Source organism: Pan troglodytes, chromosome 11 (genome assembly GCF_028858775.2).
Source record: "Pan troglodytes isolate AG18354 chromosome 11, NHGRI_mPanTro3-v2.0_pri, whole genome shotgun sequence".
Lineage (NCBI taxonomy): Eukaryota > Metazoa > Chordata > Mammalia > Primates > Hominidae > Pan > Pan troglodytes.
Genome location: NC_072409.2, coordinates 94,850,259 through 94,877,475, shown reverse-complemented (window position 1 = coordinate 94,877,475; position 27,217 = coordinate 94,850,259). Strand labels below are relative to the sequence as shown.

At 38.7% G+C, this 27,217-nt stretch overlaps 1 long non-coding RNA gene across 2 annotated transcripts; it reads left to right on the top strand.

Moving 5' to 3' along the window:
* Positions 1 to 16: 16 nt before the first annotated feature.
* Positions 17 to 25,314, top strand: LOC134807681 (uncharacterized). Of its 2 annotated transcripts, none has more exons than XR_010148752.1 (3): positions 17 to 128; positions 19,738 to 19,804; positions 21,664 to 25,314. It is a non-coding gene; the product is annotated as an uncharacterized LOC134807681 (long non-coding RNA). The 2 variants fall into 2 exon arrangements; XR_010148753.1 differs by lacking the exon at positions 17 to 128 and adding an exon at positions 19,533 to 19,609 and having other exon boundaries at positions 21,664 to 21,750.
* Positions 25,315 to 27,217: the final 1,903 nt, after the last annotated feature.

Here is a 27,217-nt window from a genome sequence, read left to right as displayed (position 1 = left end):
CTGTCTCCGTACACAGATGACCCACCCTCCTGCTTTGCTAATAAGATCCAGCCCATCTTCAAGCTCCTCTGCCCAGAAAGGGAAACGTTAAAACAAAAACAGAGAAACATCTAAGAAGGCACTTGCAAGTAAGTGGGACAATGGCACCTGGTTTTGGAGTTGGAAGTTAGCGCCCCCATTTTTACCAAAAGGGAAGTTGAGGCATTAAAAAAATGTTAAGTCACTTGCCACAGGTCACACAATTGATAAAATGGCAGTATCAGAACTTCAAGGTTGGTGGGATTTCTTGTTTGTTTCCCATTAGGCCGTGGCTTCCTTTTTTCATAGTCCATTCCATTCACTATGCCTACCTCTCACCTCTACATTTCTCTGCACCTTCTCTCATACCCTGCCCTCAGTCGGAGGTTAACCCCAACTTTGTGTTTACCAGTCCCTTCTCAGACTCACTGCATCAGTAGTTAACCATCACCTCTTCTTGCATCGTCATCCCCTCCTTTCCATTGGCTTTCACTGCACTTTAGGGACATAGACAACTCTCTCTTACCATATAATTAAACGTTGTATTCTTTCTGTTTCTCTCTCAATGGAATCTTCTAATAACTCCCTGCCTGCCTTCTCTGATCAGGTGCTTCTTTCATTTCCTACCATCTTCCTGTTCCATAATACCTTACAGTTTGACTCTCCTGACACTGCTCCGTCCGCGAGCATGTTAATTTTTCCCCGAATCCCTATCCTGTATCACCTTGCGGGATGATGCCCCACGGTCCTTGCTTTTACAGAACATTTGATCTAAAGGGTAAACTGGTGGCTAACCCATTATCAATGCTATCTCTGATCAGGTTAAGCAGCAAGAGAGAAAGTAAAGTCCCAGATGGCCTGCAGTGGGGCAGGAGGGAGAAGGTGGAAAGCCTGCCCAGAAGAATTGATCCTTTGTCACCAAACACAGCCCCTGCATCCACATCCTCATTGACAGGTCTGCTGCATTTTACCAATTCTGTCTGTCTTCCATTTACCCCTGAAGTTCTACATATTCTACGTCTCTTGCCTTATGTCCCTTCTGTCTCTCTGGATGGGTCTTCTTCTCCTGCTGTATTTCCTCAAAAGTCTGCCCTTAGTCACCATCCATTTGTCACCATGTTATCCCTCAGCATAGGCAACCACACATGGCTTTATCTCCATGTGGACAACTTTTGACTATTATTTTCCGCCCTTTCTTCTTTTATGAATACTATCTCTGGCCTTTGAGCAGCTTTTGGATATTTCCTCATGAAAGTCCTATTGTTTGGACTATCTTTGGAACGTCTTCCAATTCAACCTATTTAAAATAAGCATACTATCTCTCTTCCTAAATCATTATTTCCCACAGAAAGACCACCATTTTTCTAGCCACTTGATTTTAAATTGGGGAGTCATCATTAAGCACCCCATCCAATCAAATTCGATTGATCCCATCCTTTCCAGATCTCCTACTAATCAGTAGTCTTCTTTGTCCATTCCTTATTTTCCAGTACCTGGGTGAGGAGTAATTGGCCTCCCTCACGTCCATTCTTTACATCATAACTCAGTTGACTTTCTGGAGCGTCTTGGGTTATATCTTTCTGCTGCACAAAAAGAGGCCCTTTTTAGTTGCCAAAAAAGAACACGCCAATCAGTCGAAAAATAAAAAATCCTTTCAAATCAAGCAGTTAGCTGATTCTACGTTATTTCCCAAGGAAAGAGTACAAAAAGAGCTTAGGAGAGAACATTTTGTATGAAAAGTGAAATTCTCCCTTTCCCCTGGTCAGTTCCCAGTCCTGCCCACGTCCTGCCAGCATTACCAAGATGGCCTCCCCCAGCCTCCCTGCCTCCAATCTCTTTCCTCCTTCTACCCAGACTGCCATAGATTATTTAAGGATGGCAAAAATATTTCTTAAAACACAGTTCTGATGTAGCCATTCTCCTGGTCTAAATCTTTTGCTGACTCCCCGTTGCCTGCTACAGTATATCTCTTCTTGCCCCCGAACCTGTCACATGCTGACATCTCCTACCATCCTATCCCCTTACCAAAAATCACAGCAACTTGCTGTTCCATGACCACACCAGGCATTCTCTGGCCAATGTGCCTCTGTGAAAAATTTCCCGTCTACTTTTTCTATTCTACCTCCTCCCCTTATCACAGCCCAGTACTTACCTGTCAAAATTCTATTCATTCTTTAAAAGCCTTCCCAGAGATCCCCTCTGGGAGCCACATAGGCTAACGTATGTCTATAATGGTATTTATCTTAGGGTATTGTTGTTGTCAAGGTACTTGACTATTTAACTAGATTATAGATTCTCAGAGGCTTCTCTCTCACTCACAGTGAGAATTTGACAACTTTTAACCTTTAAAAATGAAGTTTCTTTTGCCAAAAGCACACAGTTATTAGAAAGATCAAATAATAAAATTTATAGATGAAAATGGATAAAAGCCCCTAGTACAGTGCTTGGCATAGTAAGTATCCATAAATATGTTGGATGAATGAATTAAATCTAGTATGAGTTTTCTATTCCCAAAATTTTAACCCAAAACAAAACATTCAGTGATAGTTACATCACTGAAGTATGTATATTCAACTTTCAGTTATCCACTGGTACAGAGGAAGTCAGAGTCGAAGATAACAACTGAATTAATATATTCGAATCTTTAGAAGAAATTTTAAAATTATTCAAACATGTCAATTTTGTTTTCCTTGGGCAAATGCTTCAATTTGTTTTCATCCCAAAGAGCACCATCTGGGAGGCTAAAACCTTGAAATATATTTCATGGCAGTAACAGACTGGCTACAAAATAAATTCTTTTTTATTTTCAGCACCTTGAGTTTTCAGAGGTCACTCCTCTCCCTCAAAGAAAACACAGAATAAAACTCTTTGTGACCTTGGGTTAGGTAGAGATTTCTTAGGTATTTCATCTAAGAAGCCTTCTTAGATAGCTAAGCAAGCATTTCTTAGCTACTTCTGGCCTTCAAAAGACACTTTCAAGTGAGTGAAAAGAAGCTATATAGTAGAAGAAAATATTTTAAAATCGCATAACTAATAAAGAACTTGTTTGCAAATATATACAGAACTCTCAAAACTCAATAATTGGAAGACAATAAACCCCCCCAAAATAGGCAAAAGATTTGAAAACACACGTAACCAAGTAAGAGACAAAAAAAGAACATAAAAGTATGGTCAAAATAATTAGTAATTATGGAAATGCAAATAAAACCACAATGAGATATCGCTACACACTGATAAAGATGGCTAAGATGAAAAAGATTTAACCACCACAAGTGTTAGTGAAGATGTGCCACAATGGGGATTCTCATAAGCAGCTTTATTTTTAATAGCCAAAAACTGAAAACAACCCAAATTTCCATAAACAGATGAATGGATAAATAAATTATGGCATAACTGTACAATGAAATCCAACTCAGCAGTAAAAAGAAGTGAACTACTGATACAAGCAATAACATGGATGAAATTCAGAATAATCATACTGAATGTCAGAAGCCAGAAAAAAAAAGAATAGATACTGTATGATTCTACTTATTTAAGGCTCTAGAAAGTGGAAACTAATCATCACTGATAGAAGGAAAATAAGTGGCTGTCTGAGGATAGATAGTGAAGAGGAATGAGAAAAGGGAGGGATTGCAAAGGAGCATGAGAGGTGGAAATGTTAATTGTTTTGCTTGTGGTGAGGTTTTTCAGGCATGTATCTATCTTAAAACTTATCAATTTAAATTGATTCAGTTTATTGCAGTTTAGTATATGTTAGTTACACCTCAATAGAGCTGTTAATACACGAACACACTAATATTTAACACACTAATATTTATAAAGAGAAATGTAGGGTTTTCTGTTTTGAATAACTTTTATTATTCTTATGATATAACATCCTGTGATTTTCAAGGGAAAAGTAAACAATACAAAACAAGATTTTTCAATAAAAAGAAACTCAGTATGCTCCAGGGCAGACTCTTTGATTTATTGCCCTTCTCCCCAAGGCACCTTAGCGTATGGCATTTACACAATCTGCAGTTGGTGAATACTGGGTCGCAGACCTGTACATATAGACCCCTGGGTTGTCTTTTAGTTCATGATAGCTTCTTGAGGGGCTTACTTGCACTGGTGTCTGTACACTAGGTGTATCCTCATTCAATATGTTGATAGTAACCTAGGCCCCCTTAATACCAATTAAAGACCCCCTATCACCTCCTGTCTTCTCTCCTTCCCTTGACAGTCTTCCTTTCCATCCCCAGGCCTCCATTCGTTCTTCATTCTCTCTGCCATCTCGTCATGCCCTTGGCAGTTCATTCGGAAACTTCTGTGCAGGCACTGCCCTGTCTCTCCCACATTGTGCCCTGAATTTGGTGCTACCCTAAGAGCTCACAGGTTTCCCTGCATCTGCCTGAGAAAGGACACTAAACCTATGGCGTGTGATTCTTCCTCTTGGCTTAGGATATTTCTGTTACCACATCTCTGTTCTTGTAGCAGGGCTGGGGTAGATGAGGCTAGCAGGGCACCTAGGGTACAGACTTTGAGGAGGAGCTCCCCTTCAGCCTTGCAATACTGAGAGGGGGTGCCTGCTTAAATTTTGCAACTTAGGCATCTCCTATTCTCACTAAGTCCCTGCCCTAATTTGTGGTTTTGGTTTAGGCCTGGGGTAGGGAGCTGGGGAGAGGGAATAGGGGCTTTGCTATGTAGATCTTTCCATTCTATATGCTTTTTAAAAATTCTACATTCCATTTTTCCATGCTTCCTTTTTTAGAATATCTTTCCTCCTATCCTAGAAACCTTGCTACTAATTCCCTAGGCAGGTATGTCTCCCCGTATTTTCATATCCTAGGTTTTTGTTCCCTGTGGCTTATTGTAAAACTCAATCCACAGCTCTCTAAGCTTTGCTATCCTAAAAAGAGTCTTTGGGGGAACTGAGAAATTCCTTTTATTCAAAGCCAGTGCTTCACTGGGGACTGCAAGAGCCCACTTTGATAGGTAAAAGCCCAGCATGAAACCATTTCATTCCTTTACATTCTTCCTACCACAAGCCAAATTTCCTGAGGCAAAAAGGATGATTCTGGCAGGCTAGGAAGGTCATGCAAAGAGATGCAAAAAGAAAATCATATTACGGTCATCCCTTGGTATCCATGGGGGATTGGTTCCAGGACAGGCTACCTGCCCCACTCCAAGATACCACAGTCCAGAATTCTCAAGCCCATTATATAAGAGGACATAATTGCATATAACCTACACACATTCTCCCATATGCTTTCAATCTAGATTACTTGTAATATTTAATACCATGTACACATTATATAAATAGTTGTGATATATTTTTTAATTTTTTCCCAAGTATTTTCCATCTGCAGTTACAGAACTCCCAGATATGGAGAGCCAACTGTAATATGTTTCAAAACTGTTATTCCTGTTATATATAGTTAAGGTTTTATTTAAATTCACAATTTTCATTTCTATATATTCTTGTTCAACATCATTGCCTACGATTACTGAAAATGACTTTTCTTAGGTTAACTCACCTTATAAACTGCTTAGAAGAATCACTCAGAGAAAACCAAGTTATATGCTAATTTTTTAGAGTTTAGTTTTTTGGTGATGGGAACATTATTTGGGTTGCAGATATAAGTAGTTTCAAAAGAAGATAACTTTTATAGTATCTCAGATAAAATCATTTGTGTTATATTCTGGTCATTATTAAAGGCAGTGTTGCTTTTTGGTAGTCTAAGGTAAGAGGTTTTCTAATGAGCCTGTAAGAATTTAAGAGTTTGTAGTTGTATGATATACACACAGTCAAGAAGCAAAACGGCAACTTTTTTTTTTTTTTTCTAGTAGAGACTGAGTCTTGCTATGTTGCTTAGGCTGGTCTTGAACTCCTGGGCTCAAGTGATCCTCCCACCTCAGCCTCCTGAGTAACTGGGATTACAGGCATGAGTCACTGTGACTGGCCCCTGCAACATCTTTTGTAATCTATTTTTGAATAAGGAAAGTTAAAAAACAAAGAGGTAAAATTAAAAGACATGATCTAAGCATTTAAAATTAATTTGTCTAAAAGTTATTGAAAGCCAGGCATTGTTGCTTATGCCGGTAATCCCAGCAACTGTGGAGGCTGAGGTGGGAGGATTGCTTGAGTCCTGGAGTTCAAGACCAGCCTCTTTAAAAAGAAAAGTTATTGACTCACTGGATGTTTAAATAGATTAACACAGTTCATATTATATACTTATATAAACTTAACAATGCTAGGAAATGCTTGTCCCCAGAAAAATATGACCAGAAACCTTTCTTCCTTGAATAATGGGTTTCTGGGATCAAGAAAAAAGATTTACTCTCCAGATTCTTTTATTCCGTATTGCCTCCTAAAGTTTGGCTATTCTCTCAATTCAGAGGGATTAGATAAGAAGATCATAAAGATTTTTATGATCTGGTTCTAATACTCTAAAATGCCATGATTAATTCAATTTCTCAAATATATGCTTTCTATAAAAGCTGTTCCTAGAAAAGCCATCAGCTGTAAATGTTGTTAATGTTTGTACTTCTTCATTCATGCTTTGGTTTTATATTTTCACTCTGCTGTTTGTGTATACTTTCCACAGAATTGTTTATCAAAAATATTGTGTAAGACCTGGGCCCTTATTGGCCCTAATTGTTTATCAAAATTATTGTGTAACACCTGGGCCCTTATTATCTCCTTTGGGAGATAATAAATATAAAGGCAAAAAGACCTGGCCTCCATCCTCAAGAAGATTACAGTTTAATAATTTTTATTAAGTTATTCTCAGAGACAGAAATAAACAGTTACAGGAAGCAAGGAATTTTCAGTCAGGAGACCTATTGGAGAAACCTGGGTTTGAGTGTGGGTTTCGCTTCTCTGTGATGTTGGAAAAGTATTAAAGCCTCTCTTGAGCCCCAGCTCCTTTATTTTTAAAGTGAAAGTAATGCTGTTACAGACCCTATTCTACTTCCTGTGTGAGGATCAACTGAGGTAACTGTCACAGTTCAAATGATATGGAGGCCAAGGTCCTGGCAAGCCCAGCAAACAACCTGCCCGAAGCAAGTTTGAAGGTAGAGCCCTGGATGCTGCCTGTCAAATTATGTGGAGCCCCATAGAAGACAGAAAAGTGGGGGTCAAGCCATGGTAGACAAAGGAATTATCATCACAATGAAGTTCAAGAGCTTAGACCTCAATACATTTTCTGTACTGAGAAGGAGTCATATTATAGAAGAGGAGGTAATGAGCAGATTGGTGGGGGCGCGACAAAGGGAAGAGACGAGGTGGATTCAGAAATGGAGGGTTCTGTAAGGAATCAAAAAGTCAAGGCTGAACCCAGATAGGAATATCTGGGCTGGTTTTCTAGATAAGGATTGGCTAGACAAAAGCAGGAAGAGGAGGCAGAGAGATGTCAAAGGCAAAGTATGCTTGTATTTGCCTATTAGGCAGATAGAAAACTGATTTCGCTGTCTCTGGCTAGGTGTGTTGAAGGTAGGTAGAGACTGGGTCTCTGTAGGGTGTATCAGAGGATGGCTAGATGGCTAAATAGCATCTCTACACATTAGATACCAGGGTCAAGGGAAGAGAAAGAAAACTTCGCCTCGTTAACATTAGTAGTGGGCTACTTAAGCTTGGCCTACTCAGTGCAGGTTAACCTTGCTTTGAGATTTAGTCGGTTAATTTTTAAGGTTTATTAGCTCAATGTAACTACATTTAAATGTCCACTCGTCAAATTTGTAATGGTTTCTTATCTCCTCATTAGGAATAATCTTTACTGCATATAAAACTTTTAAGACCTCGGTGCAGATGGTTACTTGTTTTATATTGCTGGTATGAAGTTTTATTCTATATAGCTGGAGATTGCTTTAGTGGTGTCTACTGTATTGTCTGAGAGACCAAATCCATAGATGTGCCAGCCTCAGCCCCTGGGAAGCAGCAGGCATCCTCTTAGACCAGCCTGATGAGCAGCTAAGGCATTGAGTAGAGGACCAGTAGAATTTAGTCAAGGAAGAACAGAAAAGAACTGCAAAATAGGTGCCCAAATCAGAGAGTAGCCAGGTAAGGAGCCACCAGGAGACAGAGATTTAGAAGAAAATGGGACTAGTTCTGTTGAATCCTAATTGATGATCTTGTTGACTCAGACTTGCCTTTATGGGATGGGATAATCTCCTTCCACATTTCCAAAATGCTCTAGATATGAGCTTTAATAAAAAAAAATTTTTTTTGGTAAATCCTTTCTCTATAAAAGCCATAACCAGTTAAAAAGAAAATAGAATTATAAATTCCATTCACAATACTAACTAAACTATAAGACCCCTAGAAATAAAGAAGATACAGATTACTTAAGAAGGAAGATTTTTAAAAAATCATATTATAGGATATTAAAAAGGTGAAACAGAAGGAAAAATATATCATGTTCTCAAATGGAATCCTTAATATTCTCCAAATTTAAAATTTCCCAAATTGACCTATAAATCGAAGGCAATTCCAATGAGAATCATAAAGAGGCTTTAAAATTGAATTAAAAAGGCCGAGCACGGTGGCTCACGCCTGTAATCCCAGCACTTTGGGAGGGTGAGGCGAGTGGATCACAAGGTCAGGAGATCGAGACCATCCTAGCTAATACGGTGAAACCCCGTCTCTACTAAAACTACAAAAAATTAGCCGGGCATGGTGGCGAGATTCCATCTCAAAAAAAAAAATTGAATTAAATAATCTTAAAGTTCATACAGCATGTCTAAGAATAGCTAAGAAATTAATAAAAAAGAGGAATAGTGAGAATGACTTGAATTATAGGATAATAGATCGTAAGAAAAACATTTAAAAAAAATTACAAGACAATGTATCATAGCCTCATAACATTGATATAGAAACAAACAAATTGAACAGAAAATAAACAAGATCCCAATAATGAATTTTTTTTATATATGGAAACTTAATGTTTGACAAAGATGAAACTTCAATGAGAAACTATTATGATCTAAGAAATGGCTTTTACATGTGGTTAATCCATCTGGAGGAAAGTAAATTTGGAAAATTACCACACACCACATAAAAGTAAAGAATTACATGTAAAGACAAAGGCAATAAAACATTTTATAAAATTTAGATGATTATCTGGACAACCTGTGTGTTAGAAAGAGCTGTTCAACCAAGATAGGATTATAGATTTTTTAATGCAAAAGAATAGGCAAAGAAGATAAATAGGCAATTCACAGAAAAGATAATACAAATTTGTGGGTTTTTTTTTGAAACAGAGTCTCGCTCTGTTGCCCAGGCTGGAGTGCAGTGGCACGATCTCAGCTCACTGCAACCTCTGCCTCCTGGGTTCAAATGATTCTCCTGCCTCATCCTCCCAAGTAGCTGGAATTACAGGCACCCACCATCACACCTGGCTAATTTTTGTATTTTTAGTAGAGATGGGGTTTCACCATGTTTGCCAGGCTGGTCTCAAACTCCTGACCTCAGGTGATCTGCTCACCTTGGCTTCCCAAAATGCTGGGATAATAGGCATGAGCCACCGTGCCCAGCCGAGAATCCAAATTTATGTGAAATATATGGAAAGATGCTCAACTCTTTAATAGTCAAGGAAATAAACATTGAAGTAACAATAGCATATTTTACATCCATCAAGTTGGCAAAAAATTTAAGAAGCTGTAACACTTTCTGCTAATAGGGATAAAATGAGTTAGCACCAACCCAGCGCATTTGGTGAAATTTGGTGAAAAAACGAGATACGACCAGGTAGAATATATGCATCATACCATCCCATCCCATGTTTGTAAAACAGTGATTTACACACCGCAAGAAATATACACAAACAGTTGCGAGATGGTCATTAGTCACGAAATAAATATGACAGTTTCAAATACTATTGCCAGTAGGCCATCTTCAGGGAATAAGTTGGCCCATTTAATGTTTTTTCCTTTTTAAATTTAGCATCATTTCCGTATAGTAAAATGCAAAAATCTTGAATATAAAATTCAATGAGTTTTGAAAAAAAGCGTATACCCGAGATAACTCACTCCTCATGAATATATAGAACATTTCCGTTGCCCCAGAAAGTTCTTCATGTCTTCTCAGTTGACTGGTTCCTGTCACATGTCCCTTCCTTGTGACTTATTTCTATCACTACAGATTTGTTTTGTCTGTTCTGAAACCTATAAGTGGGCTCATTATGTACTCTTTCATATTTGGCTTTTGTTGAGCATAATGTTTTCGAGATTCCTCCAAGCTGCTGCATGTATCAGTGGTTCATCTTCTTGGTGAGTAGTATTCCATTTTATGAATATAACACAATTTGTTTCTCCATTCTCTGGATAGACAGTTGGATTGTTCTCAATTTGAAAATATTATGAGGAAAGCTAGTAACATCCTTGTACAAGTCTACTTGTAGAAATTTGTTTTCACTTCTCTTAGGTAAATATTTAGGAATGGAATTGTTGGATTATAGGGTAAATATATATATATATTTAATAAGAAACTGCCAAATAGTTTTCCTGAGTAATTGTATCACTTACATACCCACTAGTGATGAATGAGAGTTCCACATCCTTGGTAATATATCAGTGTTTTTAATTTTAGCCATTCCATAGGTACATAGTAGTATATCATTGCAATTTTAATTTCATTTCCCTGATGAAGGATGTTAAGTGTGGTTTCATGTGCTTATTTAACCATTTATATATCTTCTTTTGTGCAGTGTCTCAAGTGTTTTCTCCATTTTATAGGGTTGTATGTCTTATTATTGAAGTATAAGAATTCGTATAATATGAATACAAGGCCTTTGTCAGATGTATGTATTGTGCATATATTATAATATACAACTATTCATTTTTTAACTTAGATTCTGACAGATTCATTTTCTTAATGGTGTTTTTTGATGAAAAGAAGTTTTAATTTTGATAAAGTTTGATTTTTCTTTATGATTAGCATTTTCTGTGTCATCTCTAAGAGATATTTCCCTACCCTAAGATTGGCAAAAATATTTGCCTGTTTTTTCTTTTAGAGGACAATTATTTGGATATTGACCTTGTATTCTGCTGAGATTCTACTAGTTCTAGTACTTAATTTTGTTAAATTCCTTAGAATGAGGTTATGCCATCTGTGAAGAAAGTGAGTTTTATTTCTTTCTTCCAGGTCTTTATGCCTTTTATTTCTTTTACATGCTTATTACTCTGGATACAATCCACAATAAAATGTTGAATAGAAGTAGTAAGAGTGGACATCCTTGCTTTATTTCTGTTCTTAGGGAGAAATCATTAAGTCTTTTTCTTCATTAAGTATGAAGTTAGCAGTTGAAGTCTTGTAGATATTCTGTTAGATTAAGGAGATTTTCATCTGTTCTTAGATTGCTGAGAGTTTTTTTTTTGTTTTTAATCAGGAATAGGTATGGAATTTCATCAAAGGACTTTTCTGCATCTATTGAGATTATATTTGTTAATGTGATGAAGCAAGCTTGCATTACTGGGCCGAACCTCACACTTAGTCAAGATGTGTCATCGTTTTCATGTGTTGATAGATTTGTTTGCCAGTATATTAGGCTTGAAGTCTACTTTGTTTGACACTAATAGTTACTCTAAAGTTTTCTTATGACAAGTGACTGCGTGTTATATCTGGTCCTATTCCTTTACTTTTAGCATTTTTCTAACATTTTGCGTGTGTCTCTTATAAACAGCACACAGCTGGGTTTTTTTTTTTTTAATCTAGTTGCCAATCTCTGCCTTTTAATTATTTAGTTTACACTTAAGGCAATCATCGCGATGATTGGGTTAATATCTACCATTTTGCTATTTATTTTCTATTTGCCTGTTTAATTTTTTTTTCCTCCTTGCCTGACATTTTTGGAATTATCAAGTACTTTTGGGAATCCCATTTTGTTTCTTCTATTGGCTTTTTAGCTACAATTTTGATTCTTTTAATGATCTCCCTAGGAATTATCAGATGTATCATAATCATAACATAAACTGAATATTATAGCACATCACATTCGCTGTATTTTAAGAAACTTGCAACAAAATTCCATTTGTTCACTTTCCTAATTTCTGCTATTTCTGTATTCTGTCATACATTTTGCTTCTACATATAAAACAATAAATTTTAGTTTTGTTTGTTTGTTTGTTTGTTTGTGACGGAGTCTCGCTCTGTCGCCCAGGCTGGAGTGCAGTGGCGCGATCTCGGCTCACTGCAAGCTCCGCCTCCCGGGTTCACGCCATTCTCCTGCCTCATCCTCCCAAGTAGGTGGGACTACAGGCGCCCGACACAACGCCCGGCTAATTTTTTGTATTTTTTTAGTAGAGACGGTGTTTCACCGTATTAGCCAGGATGATCTCGATCTCCTGACCTTGTGATCCGCCCGCCTCGGCCTCCCAAAGTGCTGGGATTACAGGCGTGAGCCAACGCGCCTGGCCTAGTTTTTGTTTTAGAAAGTCAATTGCCTTTTATATAAATTTTAAAATGAGGAGGAAATCTTTACCCACTTGTGTACAATTTCTGAAACTCTTCATTCTGTCACATAGATTCTCTTTTCGTCTCATACCATTTCTGGATTTTGTTATACTTTTAAAAATATTGGATTTTGTGCTAGCAGGCAGTTGATTTACTGTCAGGCAGCTTGATCCTGCCCAAGCTTGTTTTTGCTTAGGGCAGATGTAGAGCGGCCATTAGCCTTGCGTTAGAGTAGCCCTTCTAAAACATGACCTGTCTCAGGTCTCAACTAAATAAGCAGGGTCTTCAGTAAAGTCTTTCTTTTTTGGCTGATTGGAACTGCCACACCTTTCTCTGTGGAAAAGCCTCTGGAGTCTCTGTGTGGCTCTCAGCTTCTAGTAGCTGCTGTCAGCCAGGCATTGCAGATCCCTGCCTTGTGATTGCATAGGTTAGCATTTGGCAAAAGACACTAGAGGACACCTATGAAGACATCTGGAGATCCATCACTGCATGGCTCTTTCTAATTTCTAATAGCACACTTCTAGCCTCTTCAGCCGCCTTGAACTCCAATATTTGTTTTCTCTCTCCAGCAGGAGTGCTGCTTTCCAATAGGAATTCACTTCCCTGTGCCATGGCTTGGAAAGTTCCCCTAGGCAGAAAGCTGGTGTTATCCTTCTCTCAGGGACCACAGCCGTGGACTGTTTCTTGTCCAGTGCCTGAAAGATTTATAGAGCTGATTTATTGTCAAGTTCTATCATCATTTACAGTGCGATACCAATTATTCCATCCAATCCAGAATTGTTATACAGGTGAACTCTCTATATAACTGACACTTAAACTTCAATCACAGGAATCTTAAAAAAAGTAAAGATTTCTTATAGAAGTTGTAAAATATAGTATACACTTTTCTGATTTTCAAAATGAAACACTAATACTATTTACTCCTTTATCAAGAACTTAGTCACAGTTATAAATAAACCTTATTCTGCATGGATCCCCTCAAGAGCTCTTGAAATGGGAACTTGATATTTATGAATGTTGCTATATTTTGTGTAGGACTCACATCCATGTGAGTGTTGTTCCCTATCTCTCTTCATTTCCCCTACTTTTCCCCACCATTTGACCTTTGGAAAACTAAATTATTCCTGTCTTAGTTTATGCATAGCATAAAAATAAATCTATAAGTTGTAATTATTTGATGCATTCCAATCCTTAATATACCTGATTTTTGTCTTATTTCCAAGTTGTAATTATTTGGTGCATTCCAATGCTTAATATACCTGATTTTTGTCTTATCTCTTTAGAATCATCTCCTCTATTGTTACAGATTATGAATCATTGAATGTTTCCATTTTATTTTCTGGATTATAATGGATGGTATACTTCTGTCCATTTTCAAAGGAGATTTAGATCATTTTCAACTCTTTAACTTACTTTTCCACTCAGTTCAAACCCACATTGTCACACACAAATTTTGTGCCAAGTGAGGTGCTAAGTGCTGGCATTTCGAGGATGGAGAGGAGTGTTGTGACTCCCTACAAAATGAAAATCATGAAAATGGCTTCCTTGGTGTGTTTCTTACATGAAAACTTAGTACTGATTTGCTGTTCTGTTGATATTCATATCATAGCCCTTTCAAGGCCCCACAGAACTTAGGGCTGCTTATGAATGATATCAGGTTGGATATTTTACCAGATATCAACATTTCTTCCTTTTAATTTCTTTTACTGTTATTTTTTCCTCCAATACAATTAATTTGTTTTAACTTTTGTAGACCTTGTGATCCAGTGCAGGTATGACGAAATGAACCTGAGCCTAATTCTTTTTATTGCTTCAATTCTTATGTAAAAATAATTAGACTGCTTTGCAATTGTAATGCCCTTCATGTAAAGGTTTGTTCATATTTAACAGAGACTAGGCTGTGTATGAGTGAAAGTTTGGAAATTTTGCTGTAATTCTGGCTTGGGATTGGGCACAAAGAAAATCATTTACTCATGTGAAGCCAATTTGCCTCACTGTAAAATGAGGTAAATAAACAGTTTGACCTTGATAGAAACTGATCAATAGAAGAGCAAATGATGGTAATAATTATAATGCCAACTATAGCTAAATATATTGAGGGTTGACTCTTGCTAGTCACTATTCTGAACACTTTATGTGGGTTAACTAATTTGCTCCTCCAACAAAGCTGCAATGGGAGGACTGTTTATTATTTCCATTTTACAGATGAGGAAACTGGAACACAGATGATCTGAGTTACCCAGAGTTAGCACTGCTAGCAAGTGGTAAAGCTAGTATTTTAACTCAGGCCTACTCAAATGACTGAACAGTGCTTTCACATATGTACTGTTTTACAAATGCTGAATTAAAATTTGCTTCAGAACTCTAGAAGGCAGTATTAACTAAACAGAAGGTTTGGCTTGCGTTTACACTAATCTAAAATTCCAGTCTGCGTCCTACAGGATGTTCCCCCCTGCAACTTAATTACATCTGAAGCTATTCAGATACCCATCCATCACCATTTCATTTTCCATGGCAGCTGTCAGCCATAGGGGAAGATCTTCATATTAAAGCAATTGAATCTATCATCCTCAGGGCAGGTTAAGATGCAACTAAAGGCTCTTTCCCTTATCTGTGCCTTCTGCTCCAGCCATTACCTTATCTCTCTCTTTCCATTTACAGCCAAGCATGGCATGCTTTTCAGACCTCATCTTCCTGGCTTTTCTGCCAGTTGTTAACCACTTCCTGCTTTTGAGCCCTCAGTGCTCCGCTGCTGTCCACTACCCATATCTCCTTCTCCTTCTTGGGTCCTCATTTTCATTTCAGGCTTTCCATATTTCATAACCTATACTGATTGTATATATGCCTCCTTATCACCCTTCCAGCTTTCCGAGTATAGGAACCTTTGCATCCTCACCCCCACCCAGCACAATACTAGGTGAGGAGCAGCTAATCATGAACTAGGGTTTAATGTTGTTTGAAACAGCTGCTATTGAGAATACTGCCAGGTAACGCCATAACGACTCCTTGAGGATGGTAAAGAACCATACTCCAGGAAAATTGTGGATATTACTATCAAAGTTTTTCTCCACACTTGGGAAGCTATGCATGTTTGAAGACCCAGGGAAAGAATGCTGTGGAAAATAAATGATTAAATTTGCTTAGGAAATAAAGACAGGATATTATCGTGAGAGGGGGTAAGGGAAGGATGCCAAGGAATACACAGGAGAGGGATGTGTCCTCACCTTCTTGGCTCTGCTCTTCCTGAACTAAGGTTCCTTCTCTCTCAGAGAAGGAATGTCTTCAAGAGTTTCTTCGAACATCAGAAATTTTCTAATAGGAAAATTGTTAGCTCACCTAGAAGCATACTGTGTTGAAGATCTTTGGTGATTAGGCATTTAGCTTGTTTGGCTTTGATTTGAGAGATACCTTTAAGATGTTTGTGATTTCATCAAGGTACAAACTTGAATTGTACACACAGGCTGGGAGGCTGAGTGCAGGGCTGTGTAAGCCTAGCTTCCCAAGCTCAGTGTACAGGCCCCTAAATGGGCTTGGTAGTGCTGGATGGACCTGCCCTTTATGTGTATATGGGAAAATATACACAACACCAGTGTTGGGGTGTTGCAGAAGATCTTGAGGATGCAATCCTCACAGGTGTTAGAGTATAATTTAGAAGCAGATAACATCGATGGGTGATGAACTGAAGAGAAAAATCTTTAAGATGATAACTAAGCCATAATGATTTATTGTCAAAAATGTTAAAGTGTTTTCAAAAACAATATGAATATAATGATCAAGTTAGAGTTAGTGCCTAAGAGACCTTGAGTGAGGTGCTCATTCATCCGTTTAAGCCCTAGTTTTCTTGTCTGTGAAATATTTGTTCTAACTTCACAGCATTGTGGTGGGGAAGAAGTCATACTTTGTTTGGTGTGTTACAGTTCTTCCAGGAAACAATAGGACATGTAGAGAAATATATGGGAAGGGGCTTATTAGGGGAAATTCTCACTTGACTATGGAGGCTGAGAAGTCTGGTGATAGGCTGTCTGCAGGCTGGAGAACCAGGGAAGCCGGGGGTGTGGTTCATCCAAGTCTGAACCTCAGAACCAGGCAAGTCAATGATGCAACTGTCAGTCCGAGGCCAGAGAGCTACAGGGCTGGGAGGCTGCTGGTGTGACTCCCAGAATTCAAAAGCTGGAGAACCTGGACTTCCGACATCCAAGAATAGGAGAAAAAAGGTGTCCCAGCTCTGGAAGAGAGAACAAGAATTTGCCCTTCCTCCACCTTTTTATTCCATCTGGGCCCCCAGCTGATTGGATGGTGCCTGTCTATGCTGAAGGCAGATCTTTCCCACTGTCTGCAGACTCACACACGAGTCTCGTCTGAAAAAACCCTCACAGACACACCTGGGGCAGCCCAATCATTCTAGTCAAATGCCAAACTATCTGCTTTCTCTTTCAGCAGAAGAGCTCACTGAAGCATTGAGGGTGATTAATGCAATGATTCAGAGTAAATAATGCTTTACCAGCTATCTGGGTATCCCTTAATTAAGTCGACACCCCAAATCACCCATCACTCTGTGTGTGTGTGTGTGTGTGTGTGTGTGTGTGTGTGTGTGTGGTGTTAGCATGGTGCTTGGCTCATTGTTGCTAAAATTTAATAAATTATTTATTAAACTATATAATTTGCAAGGATGGCACACTCACTTTGGTGCTAAAATATTTTTGCTACTAATCAATAGAAATTGACATGTTAACTTTTTCTTAATGAAACAGGTATCACCTCATCCTCATAGTAGTTATGGTGGAACAAAATTGTCCTTCTTAAACCAGTAACTTGCTTCTTAAATAAATATGTTGCAGGTGATTAGGCTTTGTTAGGGTTTAAAATATTTAAGTGGCAAACAATGCAATAATAGTTTCTTGAATTATCTTTAAATGTATTTTTTTGTAGGAGATTTAATTTAAATGTGTTTTGGTAGGAGATTTCACATTTTATTTAACATTTTCCCAAGTACTTTTATATGCTGTATCTCACTTGATCTTCCTAATGAGTAGGAAAGGTAAATATTATTAGTCTAGTTTCAGACTTAAGGAAACTGGAGCTTCAGAGGGATTGACTGTCTAGTCACATGACATAGAGCTGTCCACACCTGATACATACTGCAACCAGATTTTCTGACCCAAGTCATGTACTCATTCCTTCTCACACTGCCTCTCCTTGTTGTAGTTATCAATGACTGGATTCAAAACTAAGAAACTTAAGTATTAGGTTGGTGCAAAAGTAATTGCAGTTTGGACCATGAATTTTAAATTGTTATAACTAGGCTCAAACACATCTTTATTAATCAAAATAGGAACCATTACAATCAACACATTTTTGCCAGTGAAAAATAAGTTTATTCATGTAGCTTAAAAATCCATGCTTCAGGATTTGACAAACTCTTGGAAAGCATTTTCTGCATCCTGTTGCTTGTGGAAGCATTTTGCCTACAAAAAGTTGTTGAGATGCTTGAAGAAGTGGTAGTCGGTTGGCAAGAGGTCAGGTGAATATGGTGGATGAGGCAAAACTTCTTAGTCCAATTCACTCAACTTTTGAAGCGTTGGTTGTGGGACATGCAGTCACGTGTTGTCGTGAAGAATTGGGCCCTTTCTGTAGACCAATGCGGGCTGCAGGCATTGCAGTTTTTGGTGCGTCTCATTGATTTGCTGAGTATACTTCTCAGATGTAATGGTTTCACTGGGATTCAGAAAGCTGTAGTGGATCAGACGGGCAGCAGACCACCAAACAGCGACCGTTTTTTGGTGCAAGTTTGGCTTTGGGAAGTGCTTTGAAGCTTCTTCTGGGTCAACCACTGATCTGGTCATTGCCAGTTGTCATATACAACCCACTTTTCATCGCATGTCACAATCCAGTGGAGAAATGGTTTGTTGTTGTTGCATAGAATAAGAAAACGACACTTGAAAATGATGATTTTTAAAAATTTTTGGTCAGCTCTTGAGGCACCCACTTATTGAACTTTGTCACCTTTCCAGTTTGCTTCAGATGGCAAACAACTGTAGAATGGCTGACATTGAGTTCTTCGGCAACTTCTTGTGTAGTTGTAAGAGGATCAGCTTCGATGAGTACTCTCAATTTGTTGTCAACTTCCGATGACTGGCCACTATGCTCCTCACCTTCAAGGTTCTCCTCTCTTTTGCAAAACTTCTTGAACCACCACTGCACTACATTCATTAGCAGTTCCTGGGCCAAATGCGTTGTCAATGTTGCAAACACCACTGCTTTACCACCCATTTTGTACTTGAATAAGAGAATTGCTTGAACTTGTTTTTTGTCCAACATCACTTTCATATTCTAAAATAAACATAAAATAAACAATGAGTAATAAGTCATTAGCAAAAAACCTAAAGTGACAAATGCCCATTAAAATGATGTGTAACATAACCACATTCATTTAAGAATGTATTCCTATATCAAATGGCAAATTCCAACAATGCAGAAACTGCAATTACTTTTGCACTCACCTAATATATTTAAGCACATGCCCCCGAATTTTGATGAGCTCTCTTAGTTATAAGGGAAAAACTTCTTAAATACTGTGCATTCTTTGCTATGCAATATTTAACTATACATTTCTGAGTATTGCTATGGATACATTTTTTGTGTGTGAAAATTAATTTCTAGGGTATGTATCCTCAGTTACCATAGGTAGAATTTGAAAACACTTTCTGAAACATTTAAAAAATATCAAATTATTGTCACTTTTACTACTGTATTTTATTATAGCCTAATTCTTAAATCTTTTAAATTACATATGGCGTATATTTTTTATTAAACTTACTGACAAATAAACAAAAGCTTTTGAAGATTTTGAAAAATCCATGAGATGTTTCTGAAGGCCTCTAGCAAAGAAAACATTTGAAAGGTGGAAGCACTAAAAGATCACACATTAAAAAAAAAAAAAATTGAGTGCTGCCAGGAGTACCATCTCTCAGTAGGTGGGCTTTTCTTAGAAACTCTCTTTTTCTCTTCATTCAAAACAAGGTCAAGAAGATGTGTCTTCTTTTGCAATGTAGTGAGACAGATCAGCAAATTAAAAAAAGAAAACCTGACAGTGGGAATATGGAAGACTATGGGACTGTGGGAGAATGTCATGATCCATGCGAGCCCACTGCTGGTCCTGAGGTGGGTTGGGTCAGCATGTGGTTACTGAGCAGTATGTTGGGTCAGTATGTGATCACCGAGCTGTGTGACTATATTTGTTTCCTAGGGAGCTGGGTGGCTTAAAACAACAGAACTTCTTTGTCTTCCAGTTCCAGAGGCCAGAAGTCCCAAATTAAGGTGTTGGCAGAGCCACAGTCTCTCTGAAGACTTTAGCAGGTGATCCTTCCTTGCTTCTTCCTAGCTTCTAGTGGCTCATGGCGGCCCTTGGTGTCACTTCATTTATACATGCTTCATTCCCATTTCTGCCTCTGTCTTCAGATGGCATTCTCTTCTGTGTGTCTGCTTCCAGATTTCCCTTTTCTTATAAGAACCCCAGTCATTGCATTAGGGTATATCCTAATCCAGCATGGCTTCATTTTAACTTGATAATATTTGCAAATACCTTTTTTCTAAATAAGGTACCCAGGGTTAGGACTTTAACATATCTTTTTTGGGGATAGAATTCAATCCACAACATTGACAGAGCAGAAAGAAAAATGTGGCCAGTTCTATTCCCCATGCTGCCAAGTGACCATGGGTGAACCCCCTGGAATCCTGGACACTCAAAGTGTGTTCTCCAGACCAGCACTATAGTATCAAACATTACCTGAGCCTTAATTCAATATACAGTAGTTCAAGCCCCATTCCAGGTGTACTGAATCAGAACCTGTATGTTAACAAGATCCCCAGGTGATTTGTATCCACATCAAAGTGGGCTGAGCACCGCCTAAGAGCAGTGGTTCTCAAAGTGTGGGTTTCACCTGTGATGAAAGAAAAACTTCAGCTGAATTAAATTTAAAGGAGTTTAATTGAGCAATGAACTATTCGTGAATCGGGCAGCCCCCAGAATCACAGCAGATTCGCGGAGACTCCAGTGCAGCCATGTGGTGGAAGAAGACTTACAGACAAAAAAAAGGGAATTGACATACAGAAATTGGCAGTGAGGTACAGAAATAGCTGGATTGGTTACAGGGTGGTGTTTGCCTTATTTGAACACAGTTTGAACACTTAGCAGTCTATGAGTGGTTGAAGTATGGCCACTGGGATTGGCCAGGACTGTTATTGTTATAGGCGCAGTGAAAAACTTTTTCATTTAGAGCAGGGGTTTTCATTTCTGGCTTCACAGAACTCTGCATGTCTAGGCCTCACCCCTGGAAATTCTGGAGATCTAGATCTTTTGGAAACTCTACAGTGGGTTCTAATGCATAGCCATAGTGGGACCCCTTTGCCTTAGGGAGAAATAATTGATGGTTAAATTAACTTACTCCTAAGCTAGGTTTTCAATTTTGTCTGACTATTAAGATAGGTTACAGTTCATCCACAAGAACCCAAATATACAAGTCCTTCTCAGGCCATATTTAGTTTCCTTTAACACCTGTGAGCTTGTTAGAAATGCAAAGTCAGGGCTGGGAGCAATGGCTGATACCTATAATCTCAGCACTCTGGGGGGTCCGAGGTGAGCAGATCACCTGAGGCCAGGAGTTTAAGACCAGCCTGGCCAAGATGGCGAAACCCGTCTCTACTAAAAATTCAAAAAATAGCCAGGCATGGTAGCACGCGCCTGTAATCCCAGCTACTCGGGAGACTGAGGCAGCAGAATCACTTGAACCCAGGAGGTGGAGGTTGCAGTGAGCTGAGATTGTGCCACTGCACTCCAGCCCTGGTCCCTGATGACAGAGTGAGACTCTGTCTCAAAAAAAAAAAAAAAAAAAAAAAAAAAAGCAAAGTCATGGGTTCTATCCCATTCTGGTAACCCAGAATCTCTCGGCATAGGCTCCAGGAAACTGGCTCAGCAAATTCCCCAGGTACTTCTTACACACTTAAATTTTTTGAACCACCGATAGGGTTTGAATTTGTGTCCCTGCCCAAATCTCATGTGGAATTGGAGGAGGGGCCTGGTAGTTGGTGACTAGATCATGGGGGCTGATTTTCCCCTTGCTCTTCTCATCATAGTGAGTGAGTTCTCATGTGATCTGATAGTTTAAAAGTGTGTAACTTCTCCTTTCTCTCTCCCTTTCTCCTGCCACCACGTGAAGAAGATCCTTGCTTCCCCTTCACCTTCTGCCGTGATTCTAAGGTTCCTGAGGCCTCCCAGTCATGCTTCCTGTTAAGCCTGTGGAACTGTGAGTCAATTAAACTTCTTTTCTTTGTAAATTGCCCAGACTCAGGTAGCTATTTACAGCGGTATGAAAATGGACTAATACAACCACTGATGTGAAGAAAAACTCCAGAACTATCACAGAAAGGCAGGTGGCAAAGAGAAACACCTGCCCAAGCATAGGTATGGAAGGCATCACACATAAGGAAATATGAGGAAAAGTCAATCCAGCACAGGGTAAGTGGGATGCCATTGCTCAAGTCCAGAAAATTCATGTCATGATATTTGGGCACAGAGGCAATGGAGGTCAGAGAATACCTCAGATGGTGGGGAAATAGTTCATGGATGTAAAAAAAGGACGCCAAGTATGGGACCCACATTTGCCATTTGAGAAGAAGTTTTTCATTTAGGGAACGGGGTTTCATTTCTAGCTTCACAGAACTCTGCATGTCTGGGCCTCACCTCTGGAAATTCTGGAGACATTTCGGAAACTCCATAGTGGGCTCTAATGCGTAGCCATAGTGGAACCCCTTTACCTTAGGGAGAAAGAATTGATGATTAAATTAAGCCATAGACTTTTGATGCAGAATATAAATTGCTCTATAGTAGACTATAAGTGTCCCTGTAATGTGTCTATAGTAGCTGTTTAGTAAGCCTCAGAGAGCAACTGTAGTGTTTTTTTTGTTTGTTTGTTTGTTTTTTTGGATTCTATTAATTCTTTATTTCCCAAAGACCAAATTAAAGAATCTTTTCCGGAGGCCCAGAGGCCCTAAAAACATGGTAGATCCACTCAATCATCCTGTCGTAATTTGCTGATGGTATAGACTATCCTTTACTGAGTCAGGTGGATCAATAGTCATACAACAGGGATATGGGCTTGCTGAGCATGGCCATCCATTTGTTATGTGTATGCTGTATGGTATATCCACCTGATAGTGATAACTTAAGCACACCCTGAGAATGCCCTGTATGGCAGATGCACCTGAATATGTGTTTGGAGTTCTGAGCTAAGGAATCCAGGAATGGCCAATCTGAAAATTCATTCCTTGTCTATGAGGAACATCTAAATCCCTGGCCTGTCTTGTGGATCATGGGTAATACAGGGCAGCAAGGCCATTTGTTTTGGGTTAAATGAAGGTTGCCAGGTAGAGATTGTTGTGGGAAGAGTGCTAAGAGAAAATGCTATATGAACTGCATGTTTTTCTCTGGCCAGCCTGCCACCACTGGGCCATCCCTGTATGTAAGTTGCCTGCTAATAAAACTCTATGTCTCTGGGAACAGAAAAACAAATAGACAAACAAACAAACAAACAAAAACCAACCCCCAAACCCCTATGTCTTGTTTTCTGGCTCTGGTTTCTCCTTTGGCGTCATAAACCTACTCCCATCCCTACTGATCTTAATAGGGGTCTGGCATGACATATGTATGTGTATGTGTACATATACATAACTGAACAAAGTAGACAAAAATGCCTGTCTTTATGAAGCTTATGTTCTATTGGGAGAAGATAGGCAGTAAACAAATAAGTAGAATTTATTTTTTTATCAGATGGAAATAAAGCAGACACACAGGATGAACAGTGATGGGGTGTAGAGGGTTACAATTATATAAAGTGATCAGGGATTGCCTGAAGGGAACAACCCATTCTAGTCTAAGTAATTTGAGACATGCTATATTATGGACATTGTGTTTTACATCAAGAAGGAACCAAGACAGATTCAAGAAGTTGCCTTCTCCTATGTCCTCCCTCTCACCCAAGAATCCTTGGGAATCCAGAACCGGGCTGTCCAGTGTGATAGCCACCAGTCCATGTGCTACTTAAATTTAAATTAATAAAATTAAATAAAACTTCAAAATCAATTTCTCAGTCATACTACCTACACTTCAAGTGCTTAAAAGCCACAGGGCTAATGTCTGCTATATTGGACATCAAAGAGAACCTTTCCATTGTTGCAGAAACTCCTGTTGATTAGAGCTGCTCTTGAATGAAGTGGGACAGTATCTTAGACAAGGAAAATGGCTTAACAATGGGCACAATGACCTAGGTTCAACTGCTGATTATAGGAGTTCCCTTCTTTAAGGAAATACACGTGACTAAGATTTAATGATACATAACATAGAAGATAAGTAGCAACATTTTAGAAATATTTCTTTTTCTAAAAGGAGTTATTGTAGAGTTTAAAAAATAATGACGTTAATCAGTACATTTAAATTCAACCTCACTCAGAGAAATGTACACGCCGGGTTGTAAATTGTAAATAATTGGTTTCTTGTGCAAAGGAAGGTATCTTGTTAGCTAAGCAATGATTTTGTTTCTCATTCAGTCACTCACCAGAGAAGAGAATCTTTTCGCTCTGTTTTTAAAACTGAAGTTAGTTAGTTGTCAATTCCACCTAGAAACATGAAAATAAAAACAAAAACACAGAATAAATTGATACTGAGAATGTAGTCCCAAGCTTCACAGAGGCTTGAAGACAACACTAAATGAACACACGTTGATAATTTATGATTTATTGTTAGTGGACTTAGGTGGGGGATTGAAGTGGGGAGGAGATAACAGGAAGTCTAAGAAGAGGGAGTGGCCTCTTCTAGGGTATCTCTACTTAGTGTGAGAGAGAAGGCTGGTAGGAATGCATCTCAAGAATTTCTGCCTCATCTTTCTCCCTGCTGTGTCCTCCCAATTTTGTGTTACCCCAAAATTCATATCTTAAAATCTTAACCCCCAAAGTGATAGTATTAGGAGGTGGGGCCTCTTGGGATGTGATTAAGTCATGAGGGTGGAGCCTTGATGAATGGAATTAGTGCCCTTATGAAAAAGACCAAAGGGAGTTTGTTTGCTCTTTTCACCACATAAGGAGGTAGTGAAAAGACAGCTCTCTATGAGTCAGAAAGCCAGCCCTCACCAGACACGGAATCTGCTGGCACCTTCCTCTTGGACTTTCCAGCCCTTCAGAACTGTGAGAAATTTCTGTTGTTTATAAGCTACCCCATTAATGATAATTTGTTATAGCAGTGCAAACTGACTAAGCCACTCCCTTTCCTTCTGTTTTCCGTATCTGCCATCACCTTTGTCCCATGCCTTTCTGTGTTCTCATTCTTCTAGAAAACCACATAAAACATCCAGAATTTCAAATGGGCATGCTGAGGATTGGGATGGTTCCAGGTGGAACACTTGTTGCTGTTTCCCTAGCTCAAGTGTAGGATTTATTGAGAACAGAAACTGCGATGTTTTTAATCATAGCCATAATCTTTATCAGGCTGATAGTCCTATAATCTGTCTGCATTTAAAAGATAGCCTTTCCCCACAGGGCACAGGCGCTCATGCCTGTAATCCCAGCACTTTGGGAGGCTGAGGTAGGCAGGTTACCTGAGGTCAGGAGTTCGAGACCAGCCTGGCTAACATGGTGAAACCCCGTTTCTACTAAAAATACAAAAAATTAGCTGGGTACGGTGGCACGTGCCTGTAATCCCAGCTACTTGGGAGGCTGAGGCAGGATAATCGCTTGAACCCAGGAGGTAGAGGTTGCAGTGAGCCAAGATCGTGCCATTGCACTCTAGCTTGGGCAACAAGAGTGAAACTCCTTCTCATAAAAAAATAAAATAAAATAAAATAAAAAAGATAGCCTTTCCCTCTGGATAGTGATAATCCTAAAAATAGTTTAATATTTTCTCTATCAAATGAAGCAGTCTGAAAATTATTCTTTGAGCAAAGTTATAAGAATACTGAACTTAAAAGATATTGATTACACAGTCTATTTAAAGATACATGCATGCATATGTTCATTGCAACACTATTCACAATAGCAAAGACATGGAATCAACCTAAATGCCCATCAATGATAGACCGGATAAAGAAAATGTGGTACATATACACCATGGAATAGTATGCAGTCATAAAAAGGAATGAGATCATGTCCTTTGCAGGGACTTGGATAGAGCTGGAGGCCACTATCCTTAGCAAACTAACATAGGAACAGAAAACCAAATACCACATGTTTTCACTTATAAGTGGGAATTGAATGATAAGAACTCATGGACATATTGGGGAGAACAACACACACTGGGGCCTGTTGGAGGGTTGGAGGGTAAGGAGAAGGAGGGAGAGCATCAGGAAGAACAGCTAATGGAATGCTGGGCTTAATACCCAGGTGATGGAATGATCTGTGCAGCAAACCACCATGACACATGTTTGCCTGTGTAACAAACATGCACATCCTGTACATGTACCCATGAAATTAAAAAAAAAATAAAATTGATTATAAAACCAAATAAAAGAATATATTTAATTTAAAAAATATTTTATATGTAAATATACAATCTTCTAATATTAATGTTTTAATACTATTTAATATGATAAATCTTTTGATAAATTAGTAGTTGTGATTCAAATAATTTTTTTAATCCAGAAAATTGACGAAAATATTATCTTAAGTCACAGAAACCTAATTAAAAGTTGCTTAAAAATATCAAACAGATTTCTGGAGACATCTAAAGTGGTACTAGTAACCAACTCCAAATTAGTTATTTATGTAAATAACCTGTTTCTTGGTATTGGAGTCTTCTTGTGCACTGTTCAATAAATAGTAGACCCCTTTGGATTTCAACATGGATGACCTCCCAGGCACAGTTGCTATAATTTTGGTGGTGTAAGTAGTTGTGAATCCCTTGAAAATAATTTTTTAGTCTAAGTATGATATTCCCCCTTTGCAAGAGTGAACAGCCCTCTTTCCTGGTTTCCTGCTCCAAACACACCTCTGTCTTCTCTATTTGCTGACAAAGTCTACTTAGGAATCTCTCCAAGCTGCTTTCATTCCAAAAAGATTGGGAGACATTAAGGCTGAAAGTGTTGAATATCTGCTGTAACATTTCTTATTTGGCAATGAGGGCATTTTCCTTTGAAAACAGATTACTTTTGGAAACCTGGAAGAATCTGAAGTTGCTCCTGTCCTTTAGACATTGCAGAGGAAATTTTTCTCCTAGGTTTTTTAAATGTTCTAAAATCTCCCAGTTGCCCTTGCACCTTTGAAAGTGACAGTCCAGAGAGAATGCAGTAGTGGTGAGAAGTAGCACCAAGGCCCAATCCAGCAAGCATTGACTACTCATGTTGAGTTCCTTCACGCTGCTGTTCCTTCCTATAAGAGAACTCAGGTATCAGCTCTGACTGCAGGCTCCTCATCTCCAAATTTATATATCTGAGGGAGCTTTGTTCTTGCACGGTGTTTCAGGATACCTCTACTGGTACTTTCATGTGGTCTTTGCCACTTTTCATTTACTATTTTCCAAACATAAACAAAAGCTTTGTAGCATCACCGGACAGCAATACATACATTTACTTTTATAATGTGATGGATATAAACTATCTTCTATGAAAGATCAACCATCAGTTACATGAAAACAAAGCAGTGGATATCCTTGCCTTAATTTGCATTTTTATGCATAGACTGTACTGGCTTGCCTTCATCTACTTAGGCTTTTCATTGTTCCAATCAAGA